A 14,386-nucleotide genomic window follows, 5' to 3' on the forward strand; every position below is an offset into this window, starting at 1 on the left:
AGTTCCGGCATATGAAGTTCCACGTATTTATTATTTTATTTATTTATTTTAACTTGTTATATTACTTATTTGTTTTAGTTAGTTGTTTTATTTCATTGTTTTTAATTGACTTGGAAAATTTAAACTTAAAGTAATGCCACTTCCACTGAGAAGGCAAATGTGGAACATTTTATGAACTGATGGACTCAGATGAAATGTTGATTGCAAATTTTCATTGATGCACATGAATATTCATTTTGTTGGATTGCTATATTGTAAAAAAAAAATAGAACAAGTTGTTTTTAGGAATTGGCTTGGATTATAGCCAAGTTCTAAAAACAAAAGGAGGGTATATGTAAGGATATTTAGCAAACAGCACAGAGTACAGCGCTACTGCACAAGTAGCAACATTTTTTTTGCAGCACCACCACCACAAGGGTGCGGTGCATTGCTATATGGGTTAGCAGATTAACAAGGAAAGACAGACTATTCAGTAAAAAACGATTTTAACATATAAGATGCAAATCTATTTTTACAGTTAAAAGCACACGTGTTCATTTAAAAATGCACACTATTTTTCACCTGAAATGCCTATATTGCTAGAGACACATTTGAAAATTAACAGCTAACCTATTAACCATTAACCTGACTAATAAAACCTTATTTTAATATAACCCACTAATAAAATGTGTTCTCTACTGCAGAATTAGGCATACTCTGAAAACCATTTGAATGAGTGTGCAGATTTTTTTTTCTTCTCTTCTCTGCCTGATTATCCGTGTTGTTGTGCACAGTAACGGCAGGAAGGAGGAAGTCAGATTTGCAACAATTGCAAATGTATAAGCGAAGCTATTGTTGAAGAGTAGGAGGATGAGAGATGATGGATTTCATTGGGACACGTCATAAAGAGGGCTGAGAGGAAAGTTTTAGTGGGCAGTAGCAGGGAAAAAGACAGGCAGACATCTTTCTGCACTACTGGGGAGAAGACCTGGCTGTGGGGTACTGACTGAATGCAGATTCCTGTGTCCGGCTGCAGTCGACATTGGGGAGAGCTGAAAGAAAAACCTGTCCACTGGCTGAGGCAGTCCTATCTGAAAAAGCTGAGAATTCCAGGCAATGACCCCGGCTTGAGAAGGCAAGCGTTCCTTTTTGCTGGAGTTAAGCCAAGAGAGCCACATTCACAGAGAGAAGCCTCTGAACAGATAAGGTAATTACCTAACTGGGGGAGCTGTGTGTGTGCACGAAAGCATGCAGTCAGTGTAGAAAAATGAAAGTCCCGTGCGTGTCTTAATCAAGTGATAATGTTGCAATTTAAGTTCTGTTCTCCGCCACTATAATTGCAGTGTGTCATAGAAAATGCTTTGATTGTTCCATTTTATTGCTGTAAAGAATGAGATCATGTCTAAATGCAACTTTTATAATACAGAAAATATTTGAAAACAGACGGGTGGTTTATTTTCTATTTACCATTACAATGCCAATGATGTGGGGAGATTTTTAAACAGTGCAATGGTCATTTTAAGACAGATGTGTGCATGTCAGAATCAGTATGAATAATTGTGAGTGACTGTAGTATAACTTGTTGGAGGTACATGAGCCAACGGGAAGAGAGACTCTCTGAACATAGCTCCCTACCGTATATAAGGTAGTGGAAATTACCACAAGACTACCACATATAGCTCTCTGTCGTAAATAAGTCAGTGAGTTTGCCCATGGTGGCGCACCAACACTATCACTGGAAATTGTGGTATCTCTAGAATGCAGGTCTGAGGTCTCTCTAGTGATCACACGAAAAATCTAAGCGAAGATAAGGGATTCTGGACATTGGGGCCACAAATAAAACAAGGGAATTATGCTCACCAAAATACCACCAACCACGTATACCAAATAAGCAGGTCTGGGTGCTGAAATAATGCATGTCCATTGTATTATTGTTGCACATGGCCAAATCTGAATACAAAGAGTGATTATTGCTAAGTTATTTTTCGGCGGTAATAAAATACCGTCAGGCCCCAAATCTCCACAAAATACCCTACAGTGCACTTCATTTTACTCATATATTTATAAACTTTCTGTATTAGATAAAAAAAATATATTACTTTTTTGTTTTCTCACAGAAATGTGTAGTACTTTTGAGTGGCTAGAGGAGCATTTCCCACGAGAGGAAATGTCAGAAGATAGTGCACCTAATGGTACACACTTTACTATATAAACCAATTAATAAATATTATTTTGTATACATTTAACATATACTTTTTTTTGTACAGACCATACAAAAATTGAAACTACTACAGAAAAAGAAGTGGTGGATAACACTCTGGAATACATAAACGAAAAAATTGACTAACTTATGGCAAATTTTATCAATTTAAAAAACTTTGTGGAAGATCACTTAAAACTAACAACAAGATACCATTGTCCCACCTGTACTTATCCCCCCTCACCATATCCCACTCATTTAACCCCAAACCCTCTTCATGGACCAAAACGTTTTGATGACATTTCCATCCCTTCTTCACCTGATCCCAATTATGTTGAAATCCCTAATTCTCCTGTTTTTGTTTCCGTTTCTGCCCCACCTTCTCAGTCATGAATTGTTAATATATGTCAAATAAAGTTACTTTTTTATATTGTGTTGTAATTAGTTTCAGTTCTTTTTGTTAAAACCAATTTAGGTGTCCACGGACAGCGCGGTTGTTCGGAAATGTTCGCAAATATACGAAAATGTAAGTGTCCTGAGGACACTATATCTGTCCATAATGTTCTCATGCAAGTTGAAACTGTTCTAAGAACACTCGTAGTGTCCTGAAATGTTCGTAAATAAACAAAAATGGAGGTGTCCTTAAGAACACTATGCCTGTTCGTAGTGTTCGCTAGCAAGTTTAAACTGTTCTAAGAACACGCGTGGTGTCCTGAATTGTTCGTAAATAAACGAAAATGGAGGTGTGCTGAGGACGCTATGTCTGTCCGTATTGTTCGCAAGTAAGTTAAACTGTGCTAAGAACAAACGGCTGTCCGTAACTGTTCGTTTTACGTGTGACACACTTTTAATTAGTTCGGAACCCGAACACTGTCCGTAGAACATCAACGCGCATGCGCAAAAGCAATGTCCGTACATTGGGTGTCCTGCGGACGGCCGCTTCCTTAGCGAAAATGCTCACGAAGCAATCATGTGACCGCACCCACACTGATCGCGTGTTCTGAATGTGGACACTGTTCGTGTCCCCGAACAGTTTAAAAGTACATTTCCAAGTAATCCACAATATTTCTCATTAAAAACTCACCATACCACAAATCCCACATATTAATCCTAAATTCCCACATAGTTTTTGTGACTTTTTGAACCTTTTTTGGTGTTCGATCTATCTTGCGGACGGTGCACATGTCCGCGAACTGCGTACATGCACCCCTATAAAAGACCACGCCCTAGAGCTCATTCTCATTGTGTTTCTGGTTATTCCACAGAGCACACTGCATTTTGCTGCATACTTTGCAGATTTGGAGATTTCCATCTCCAAGCCGATGACATCCATGGCTCCACTATTGCCACCTTGTGCTGCATCTGCCTCAGCACCACCCCCACCCCCTCCACCACCACCATCTCCCAAAGGGCCTGAAGAGGGGAACAGGAGTGAGGATAGAGACGAGGAAGAAGAGGATGACGAGAATGAGGTAGAGGAAATCCCTACTACCCGCCCTCGCCGTGATTCTTGGGTGTGGCGGTTGTTTACCGTTCATGGGAATGGTCCTAATGCTCATGCGAACCGTGTCACCTGCAATGAGTGCAAAATGGTACTCAGTCATGGGAGGAATGGTTCGTACAGCTTTGGGACCACTACCATGAAGCGACACCTCAACTCATTCCACACTGGGGCCATTCACCAGGTTGTACCTTGCGAAGAGCATAGTAGGTTGATTGCCTCTACTTCATCCTCCGTTTCTGATCCTGTCACTACAAGGAACACCTCTGTGGGACAGTGTCTTCCTCAAGCTGCCTCACAGGCCATGCAGAATTCTGATGACCCTTTCCTTTCGAGGGTCACAGTTGTATGTATGTACTTTGACACACTACTCTGCAGGGGGAGCGACTTTGGAGTGCTTTTGAGACTATCGTCTCACAGCACGAGAAGACGTGCTCACTACCCAAATAAAACCCACTCTACATCTTCCTCTCTCATCTCGCCCTTTCTTATCCCTGTGGTTGGTGTCCCCTCTTACCCTCCTTTCCCCTCCTCTCCTAGTGTGTCGTGTATAAAAAACCAAAAAAAAATACAAAATAACAAAAATCAAAAAAATAAGGCTCTTTTCAGAGCCGCCTTTCCCAGTTAAAAAATAGAAGTGAAGATAAATAAAGCAGGGCCCTTTGTAATTCTTGAAAGTCCGCGGACAGTTCACGAACATCAAAAAAATTGGGGTACTACCCTATTGTAACCATTTAATTTTTCTCTGGGAGGAAGCGGTGGCTTTGAAAAGAGCCTTTGGGAGGTGTTTGTATGTCAAAAATTATAAATACTTAACACCTACTTCAAAAAGGATGCTGTATTTCTAAAAAAGATCGCAATGCATTTTGTACATTTCTCAGAAAAATCTGATTGCCAGCATAAGTAAGATGGACTCCATCTCTGAGAAAAATGTATGTACTACGAAACGTAATATTTTCATTGTGAAAAGAGGACATGCCAAAATCTCTTAGGAAGGCACAAACAGCCTTATTAATATTATGCCTTGCTTTCTCCATTTGTGGACCACATGAGAAAGAACGAAGCCTCATTTTTCTCTGCGCAATCTGTTAAAAAATTACTTTGGAGTTTGGAAACATGTCCATGATCTTCTGAAGTCCTTCCTTCATTGCAAATTGCAAAGAAATTCCAGACACATGTCCTAAACTGTTCCCTCCACAATGAATTACAATTATGTCTGGATGTTCCTCTATCTTCAAAGTTGCACAGAGAGGTAGCAAGTCCAACCACTTCATTTCACGCACTCCATGCCAGTGCACTTCCACATGTGTGAATCCAAGATCTATAGATACTCCACAGCTTTCTGCATGCACCTTCAACCAATGTATCCACGAGTCTCCCATAATCCACACAATCTGTTTTTTGAAACACTTAGCCATAGCTATCTGTTATTCTCTCAGCAAAAAGAATATCTGAGAAAACCTCTCCTAGCACAACACACTCACTAAACTTTACTGACCAATCCCTTGCTACATTCAGTCTCATTTGCATGCCTCCCCACCCCAAATTCCCCGGATGTAATATGCGGTGTCCTAGAACTACCGCCATGTCCGCAAACATATCGTAACATGGACAGCCCTTCTACCATTTCCACTTCACTCTCGGTGCCATTCCCTCATTGGATGTAGCTAAGAAATCACATGACCATCCACCAATCAAATCCAAGACCTCTACATGTAACTACATCATCATAGATCAGCACTGCAAATGTACGGTGAAGTACAAGTCTCATACCATTGGCAAGCACGATCTACAAGAAATACTATACAAGTCTCCAAGATTTCTACTTGCAGCTTCGTCCATATCCTATGCATGAACACAAACTACAGGTATGCATATTTTCTATACAGTACATGAACACATTTTCTAACCGACTTTTACCTTGTATAATCTGTAAAATGAATCTACGATCATTTTTTCATTGTCCTAAAATGAACTGTGACTTACAAACCTTTATACCGTTTAATTTCTTCATACACACACACACACGCAAATAATGTTAAACTAACATTTTTGAAATAAAATATATAGACTACATATAATCAAACAAAATTACATGCACACTCTATGATCAAATCTCAAACAATAATATTTGTACAAACACATAATTGGTTTTAATTTTTTAAATTTATATAATTACTTACATTTATATAGGACAAGCAGGCTATGACATTGACTCACTATTACGTGGAAAAGCAAGCTATGACATTGACTCACTATTACGTGGAAAAGCTTAGTTACAGGAATAGTGGTATACAGTGGTAAATTAGGAATTTCACATGCCATAGTAAAGATATTTTCTTTCCTACAGTTAGTCATAAGATAGTTTTAATGGTTTTGAGAAAGGCGCTGAGCATTTCAATTTAAAAAATCTATGTCTAAATTAAAAACAGTGCTATATACAAACCAAATTACTAATTTCTTTCTTTTACAATTGCAGTGAAGACCATTCTCCTGAATAGAAGCAGCCGAATTTGAAGTACAAAGAACAACTAAGAAGCAAACTGCTCATTTTAGAAAAAAGGTAAGTAGAATGTTACCATAATATTTGAATTATTACTCAAACACACTGTAAGGTTAATTCATGCTATTTCTGTGCCTAAAAACAGAGATTCTGCACCATTCTGACCAAAAATCGCCCCGTCTTAAACAGTGATTTACTGGCAGAATGGCCCACAAATTCCCATTTTTCGACACACAAATTACCCAACTCAGCCGCTAGAATTTAGATGTTGTAGAACAAACAACTGTTTTAATTGTATAGCTTTAGATATACTATTTATACTTCTCCACACCACTGGCTTACTTTTTTCTGTCATCTGAACCACAGTTTAGTAACACATTAATTCAAGAATACACATCCCTAGTAGTTGCACCTCCCAATGCACAATCACACACCATTACATACATCTTTATCATCTTACTCAAACACTCATGCACACAACACACATGCATTGCAGAACACTCCAACCCATACCTTCTGTATTTTTTCAACAGACCCTAAAGAATGCCTACCAAAAAGCAACTCCGTAGAAAGGAACGCAGAAGTAGAGCAAATGAAAAGAACATTCTCCAACATAAACATCCATCTATAGCAGAATTTGTAAAGAAAAGTTGAAACACAACAGCTAATACAGTCATGTAGTGAAACAGAAGAAGTTTCTAGTACAAAAACTTTGCCTCCTCTATCCAAAAGTAAAACAACCCAAAAAACTATTAACAGAAAATCAACTATCACTACAAATAAAACCTCTTCTATAAATCTTGATATAGTACAAAGTAAGCATACCAAGAAAAGTATTTTAGCCAAAATGTTCCGTCACAAAGTCCTTCAAAATCTTATAAAAACAGGAAAGAAACCAGGTTCAGCACTTCAAACCTATCGTAGGAAAGTAATCTTAGAAGCGTTGATAGACAGTGCAATTCTTCTGAAAAGAAAGTTATTTATTTTAGTGTTAAACAGAATGAAACCACTAACAAAACTAATAACTAAATTACAAAAAAGACTTCTCAATAAACGAAATGTTAACAGAAATAACTTCTTAAGTATCTGTGGAGGTGAATGGAGTCACACTACAAGCACAGAACCATACTTTAATGAAGAAGCGTACAAACAAATGCAAACAAATACGATTTCCATACATAGCAGTGGTCGAGGTTATGAAAAAGTTAATAATACCATAATGGAACAAGAAGTACTCCTTACAAAAATATGCCCTGAAAACGTAGATTTACCCCTCCATTCAACTGAATCAGAACATCTAGTGTACAAATGGCCATGCACGTCAATGTGTAACATTCCCAAAAAAATGTTCAAGTCTTTACGCCAATTCCTCAATCAATATGTGAAAAGCAAAGACAAAATCAAAATTAAACTAATGCAAAATTACCTCCCTCTGAATTAGTGAAAGGTATTTGTGGAAAAGTAGTGTATTTACCATTAGATCTAAAAGAAAATGTGCACACTCTAGGAATGCAACGTCCAATGCAACAATCTTTAATTATCTTGGTAAATGGAGTACCTACAAAAGACAAAAAAATGTGGCAACAGCTGGTAGATTTACGTAAAGTTAGAGAAGCCTTGCAATATCTTAAAGAGAATAATCAATATTACAAAGAAATTAATATTGAAGAAAACTTGAAAGATACAACTGAAATAATTCAAGAGACACAAGAAGCTGGTCAATTTGGGCTCCTAGATCCTGCTACAATATCAAACACTTTAGACCATTATACAATTCATCCATTGCACTCTAATGACACCATAGAAGATGCACTGGAAACGTACCAAATGTGTCAAACAAAAGGATCACCAATCAGCATATGGGAAAAAAGTATAGAAGCATGTGCTTTTCCTCTACTCTTTCCTACTGGCAAAGGAGGAAGATACGATGATAGACCTATTCAAATATCAGCATCAGAATATCTCTCATTACGAATGTATTCTGAAGATCCCAGATTTCGACAAAATGTGGAATAAATATTCCACATACTCTTTGAAAGTGAACTAGCAACTTTATGTTACGGAGTTGCACACATATTAAAATCAGGATCACACTTTCAAAATATGACAGCTACACAATTATTACAAAATGTTCAACAAAAAGATGAGGTTTTACAAGCAAATCTTACCAATCTATTAGCAAATATGCGTGGCACTAAAGAGTACTGGTTTAAACGTCATGGAGATGTACGTTGTATGATCAGAAACCTTGGCCCACCCACTTGGTTTGTTACATTAAGTTGTGCAGAATATGCATGGGAAGATTTACATGCTTTCCTACGCATATCAAACGAAAACAAAACAAACATAGATATACTAACACCTGGAGAACTTTGTTCTCAGGATCCTGTTAATGTTTCAAGATATTTTCACCATTGCTTCATTGCTATGCTACATTTTATTTGTAATAAAACTGTTCCTCCCCTTGGAGAAGTGCAACACTTCTTTTGGAGAAAATAATACCAAGCCAGAGGAGCACATGTCCACATGCTTTTATGGATTAAAGATGCTCCTAAATTTGGTCAAGACAGTGACGCCACAGTTTATTGAAAAATATGTCACTTGTGAAATTCCATCAGAATCCACAAATAGTGATCTTCATGCAAAAATGTTACAATTCCAAAGACACAAATGTGGCAAATACTGTTGTCGCAAATACAAAAACAAAGGGAAATACTACACCAAATGCCGATTTGGTTTCCCTAGACCAGTTACAAATACAGGTCAAGTGAACAACCTCATGTCTTCAGTTAGACATAGTGTTAAAGGTAAGTCACCTAAAAATACATATTGCATAAAAAGAAAAGAAGAAGAAAAATATATCAATGGTTACAATGCAATCATTGCCCACTTATGGAATGCAAACATAGATGTGCAGTACATTTCAGACAATTCTACTGCAGTTGCACTATATGTCACAGCATACTTAACCAAATCAGAAAAGACAGATCTCCAAGACCTCTGGAATGACCTGTCATCAGATAAAACAGTGTCTCAGAAATTATACAGCTTGGGCATAAAAATGCTGTCCCATAGAGAACGTGGATCCTATGAAGCAGCTGATCGATTAACTGGTACTGCATTGTATGGTAAATCTGAAAATATAGTATGGCTAAGTCTTGGTCCAGCTAAATCTAGAAAAAGAGTTCTAAAATCATACGAAGATATAGGAACAATAGCCAAACATGATCTCAACAGCCAAGACATTTTAAAAAACAATTTATTGGACACATACTACCCAAACAGGAGTACCACTTTGGAAACCATGTGTCTATACCACATAGCCCAAAACTACACATACAAAAATAATATAAAACCTGATGAACAAAACCGTAAATACAAAGTGACAAAATGTGAAGGCAGCTTAGTAAAACTCACCAAACCAAATTTAATTAATCATATCAAATTGTCGATAAAGACTCCTCAACATAAAGAAGTATATTACATGTCCCTGCTACAACTCTTTAAACCATAGAGAAAAGAAGAAGAAATACTAGATAACTATGACTAATATGAAGACGCATTCAAAGCAAATTAAAGCAGTATAACTGATGTAAACTTTACACAGTACAAAACAATGTTGCACAATGAACAGCAACATGAAGAAGAACTCCAGGCCCAACTAGATAAGTACACTCCTGACAGTAGTCAACCTTCTGTCACAGGAAGCCAAGAACCACTGGGAGACCCACTAATAACAAATGAGGCAGAATTAGCTATGATAGAAGTAGAAAACACCATGTGTCATTATGAAGATAAAGAAGAATTAACAATACTACAATCAAAGCTAAACAATGAGCAACGTAGCATTTTTCAAAAAGTAACAAAAGAAATTGCACATGGTGCACAACATGAAAACAAATAATGCACTTGTCAAAATTACAAACCTATACTATTGTATGTCAGTGGTGAAGCTGGTTCTGGCAAAACATTCCTAATCAAAATCATCAGTAAGTTCCTTCAAAAATTGACAAACAACAAACTGTCAGCTGTTGTCACTGCCCCCACAGGTTTAGCTGCCTACAACATAGGTGGTGTCACTTTACACCAATTACTACTCCTGCCAGTAGAACACCAAAACAAATTAGATTATTACAAACTTTCTGCAGAAGCTGCAATGGAACTACACAGAGTATTGAAACAAATGAAAATGCTACTAATAGATGAAGTGAGCATGGTGTCCAAACTAATGTTGGCTTTGATTCACCTCAGATTGAAAGAAGTACTCAAAACAAACTATGAAGAGCTCTTTGCAGGAAAACACATTATTGTTTTCGGAGATCTTCTTCAATTGACACCAGTAAAAGGTGAGCCTATTTTTAAAACATTAGGACACAAACTCTGCCGTAAAACTGTTGGCAGCATTGGAAATGTCAACCTTTGGCAACATTTCCAATACAGAGAATTAACAGAAAACATGCGCCAATCTGCAGATCTCACTTATGCCAACATCTTAAAAAGTATCAGAGTTGGTATACTTTCTAAAGAAACAGAAGCAATATTGAAAACCCGGCACATTCATGCACTTTATGGTGATAATGCATGTGCTACAGATGTTATGGAACAATTAGCCCACAAAAATGTCAATTCAATGGCCTTAATGCCAACTCTTGCAAGCTGTTTCAAATGCAATGAAATAATGTTAAGTAAAGAAATGCAACCAATAATGGAAATTAGCGCCACAGACAAACTAGATGTACATGGAATCACACTACCCATGTATGACCAAGTCACGACAAGACTAAATAGTTTAGAAAAATCAATCTCAAACACAGCAGGCTTGGAAAAGATATTAAAATGATCCTTAAATTGCAGAGTAATGCTGAAACGTAACTTTGATGTGGAATAAGGACTAGTTAATGGAGCACTGGGTACAGTTGTTGGCTTTCAAACATACCCACGCAACAACAAAATTCAGTTTGTCAATATTCTCTTTGACAAAGTTTCAGAAGTAAAAAGAATAGGACGCTCAACAGCTTGATTCCTTCTCTTCAAAGACATGTATGTACGCAGACAACAATTTTCTCTAACTCTTGCATACGCAGTCACCATTCATAAATCACAAGGTCTTACCCTAGACAAAGCAATGATAGACATTGGTAACACAGTCTTTAAAGAAGGCAGGAGCTACGTAGCACTATCACGCTTACATACACTTGAAGGTCTATTTCTAATCAACTTTGATGCAAGTAAAATAAACGCTGATATTCCTTACATTTTAGAATACAATAGACTTCGTTCACTATACACTCCCCATCTAAACACATATTCTGTTCCACAAAAAGTAAAACATTATAAAAGAAAAATAAATCAAACAGAAAAGCAACAGGATGTCACTGCAAATCCTCCAAAGAGATTAAAAGAAAGTAATACTTCATCAAGTGCCACAAGCAAAAAAGAATCAATTAGGGAAAGTAAACCAGGTACTTCTTCAAAGAAAGAAGACAAACTCCAAAAAAAACAGTCAGATACAGAACTACCTGGTCCATTTAAACTCTCATATATAGTTGGTGTAAGTTGCTACGCAAATTTAGCAATGAATATTCTATTTCAATTACCAATTGTTGAGAACATTTACTTACACAGTACAGACCCATTGTGTTTGCAAATGTTAGTACTTCACAGAAATGCAGCAAACAATCCTGACAATACGTATAGTGTTTATGGAATAAGACAACAATTGGACTACTGTGCTGGAATGGTGAAATTCACTATAAACTCACAGGAAGATCCACAAGAATTTCTAATGTACTTACTATTAGTACTGGAAAACAAAAACATACCTATAAATGAAATCTTCCAGATTTCATACATGTGGAAACATACATGCACTCTCTGCAACAATGTGACTCAAGAACAAATCCCCAATGAACGCTTTGTGTATATATCAATACCTAATTGTGAATCCGTTCCATTTCAGCAACTTGTACAAAATGCAAACCATGGTAGATTATGTTCGACCTGCAATTCAGATAATCGCTCCACGTTAGTAATACAAACACATAGTAAATACGTAATACTAATGCTTCTACGTTACAATGCAGATGGTACCAAAAACAACTGCAAGCTGACTGGATTCACACATGGTCAAATATCACTTGGTAGGAAAACCTTCACAACAATAGGTATAATCTACCACGCAGGAACCACAACCAATTCAGGGCACTACACTGCATATATAAAAAAGAAATGTGGATGGTTTGAATGTAATGATAGTACCATTACTTTAAAGAAGAGATTACCAGCAAATCTTGCAAACACTTATTTAATGTTCTTAAAACCAAAATTTGGTAACTAAACTGTACTTAAACCTTAAGTACACTTGTAGCAAGAAAATATAAACTGTCACAATATTCCAAAAGCTATCTAACTGCCCAAAGATGCTACAACAACTAATCAGATTAATTAATACCTCTCAAATAGAGAAAAAAATAGACGGTTAGAATACGCCAATTGGTTTCTAACTGTCCCAAAATTTAGAAATATCCAAACAGATAAATCAATACCACAAAATTATATCAAAACATAAACAGTTAGAATACGCCTACTGGTATTTAACTGCTCCAAAATTTTACAATATCCAAACAAATACCTAATTTCTTACTGCTCCCAAAAACTAGAACAATCCAATGTATAAAGAATTAGCCAGAAACAACAAGTAAATACTGAAAACAAACAAACAAATAGACTGTAGCATAACAGAAAAAGGGTTTTTTTTAATCCACCATGGATTTATTTTCTCCCACAGACCCAATGATTTATACAACACACACAGAAACTGTGCAAAGTGCACAGTACTCTGGTTTGTCATCTACTAAATGTTAGAGTAAAAAAAGAAGAAAATGTTGATTGTACAATGTAATAAGTCTTTATAAAATACTAATACTAACATGCTTTTTTCTTTTATCACAGAAATGAACAAGAAAAACATGGACTCCCGTTACTAAACCAAATTGTAAGTATAACATGATAAATACAACCATCGCAGCATATCACACCCATACTGGCTTATAGCATTGTTCCTTATAAATTTGTTTTTGACCCAAAGTTATAAGCCACTATGAGTGTGATATGCTGCGGTGCTTGTGGCAAGGGCATAGACTCTTGGGTGCATGGCATATGAGTGTGATATGCTGTGGTGGTTGTGGCCAGGACATAGAGTCTTCGGTGCGTGGCCAAATGGCCATGCACCCAACATTCTATACCCTGGCCACAACCACCGCAGCATATCACACCCATAGATTCAAGCATTGCAACCATTTTAATGTCCGCGGACACAAGGAAGTTCCTAGAACACATTCAACTTGCCAGAGGACGATACGGACAGCGTCCTCAGGACACCCCCATTTTCTTTATGTACAAACATTTCAGGACACTGCGAGTGTTCTTAGAACACTTTCAGCTTGCCAACGAACAATACAGACAACGTCTTCAGGACACCCCCTGCGAACATTCCAGGACCCCACGAGTTTTCTTAGAACACTTTCAACTTGACACCGAACATCCGTGTTGTCTGCAGACAAATCGAACACAACAAAAGCGTCTAGCACATAAAAAAAATACAACATTGCACCCATCTCATACTCCCCCACCCTCCCCAAACACTCTTAAACACCAACACACTCCACTAAATACAATTTTTAAACCAAGTTTCACCTCGTTGTCCGCGGTTGTCCGCGAATGCAAGATGTCGGGCGCCACCAAAAATCTGACGCGCTCCACGCCCCACACCGTCCAATCAGCGCACACGTCGGATGTCCGCAGACATCGTGCAAGCCGCTCGGCCAATCAGGGCACTGTCCGCAGAGCGAACCGGGAAGTCCGTCCCCAGAGCGAACGGAGATATCACTAATTTGTTTGCCTTACATTTTGGTCATTTAAAAAAAAACTACTGGACGGATTTATACCAAATTTGCAAAAGCATGCTTTCGGGACCAAGCCCCCGCTCCTACCGCAGATTTGGTGTAAATCCGTCCAGTGGTCTGGGCTGTAGGCGTACGCAACGTTTTTTCCCATTATGTCTATGGAAAAAACAAAAGTTTTGGGACCCCCCTATGACTTTGCCCCCCTGGTCCAAACCTCTCCAAACTTCAGAGTGGGCCATATACTTTTTTTGCAAAGTTTGGTGAGGATTCGTCCAGAGGGAGCGAAGTACATATATATA

This window comes from Ambystoma mexicanum, chromosome 12 (genome assembly GCF_040938575.1).
Source record: "Ambystoma mexicanum isolate Mex_15411 chromosome 12, UKY_AmexF1_1, whole genome shotgun sequence".
Taxonomy (NCBI): Eukaryota; Metazoa; Chordata; class Amphibia; order Caudata; family Ambystomatidae; genus Ambystoma; species Ambystoma mexicanum.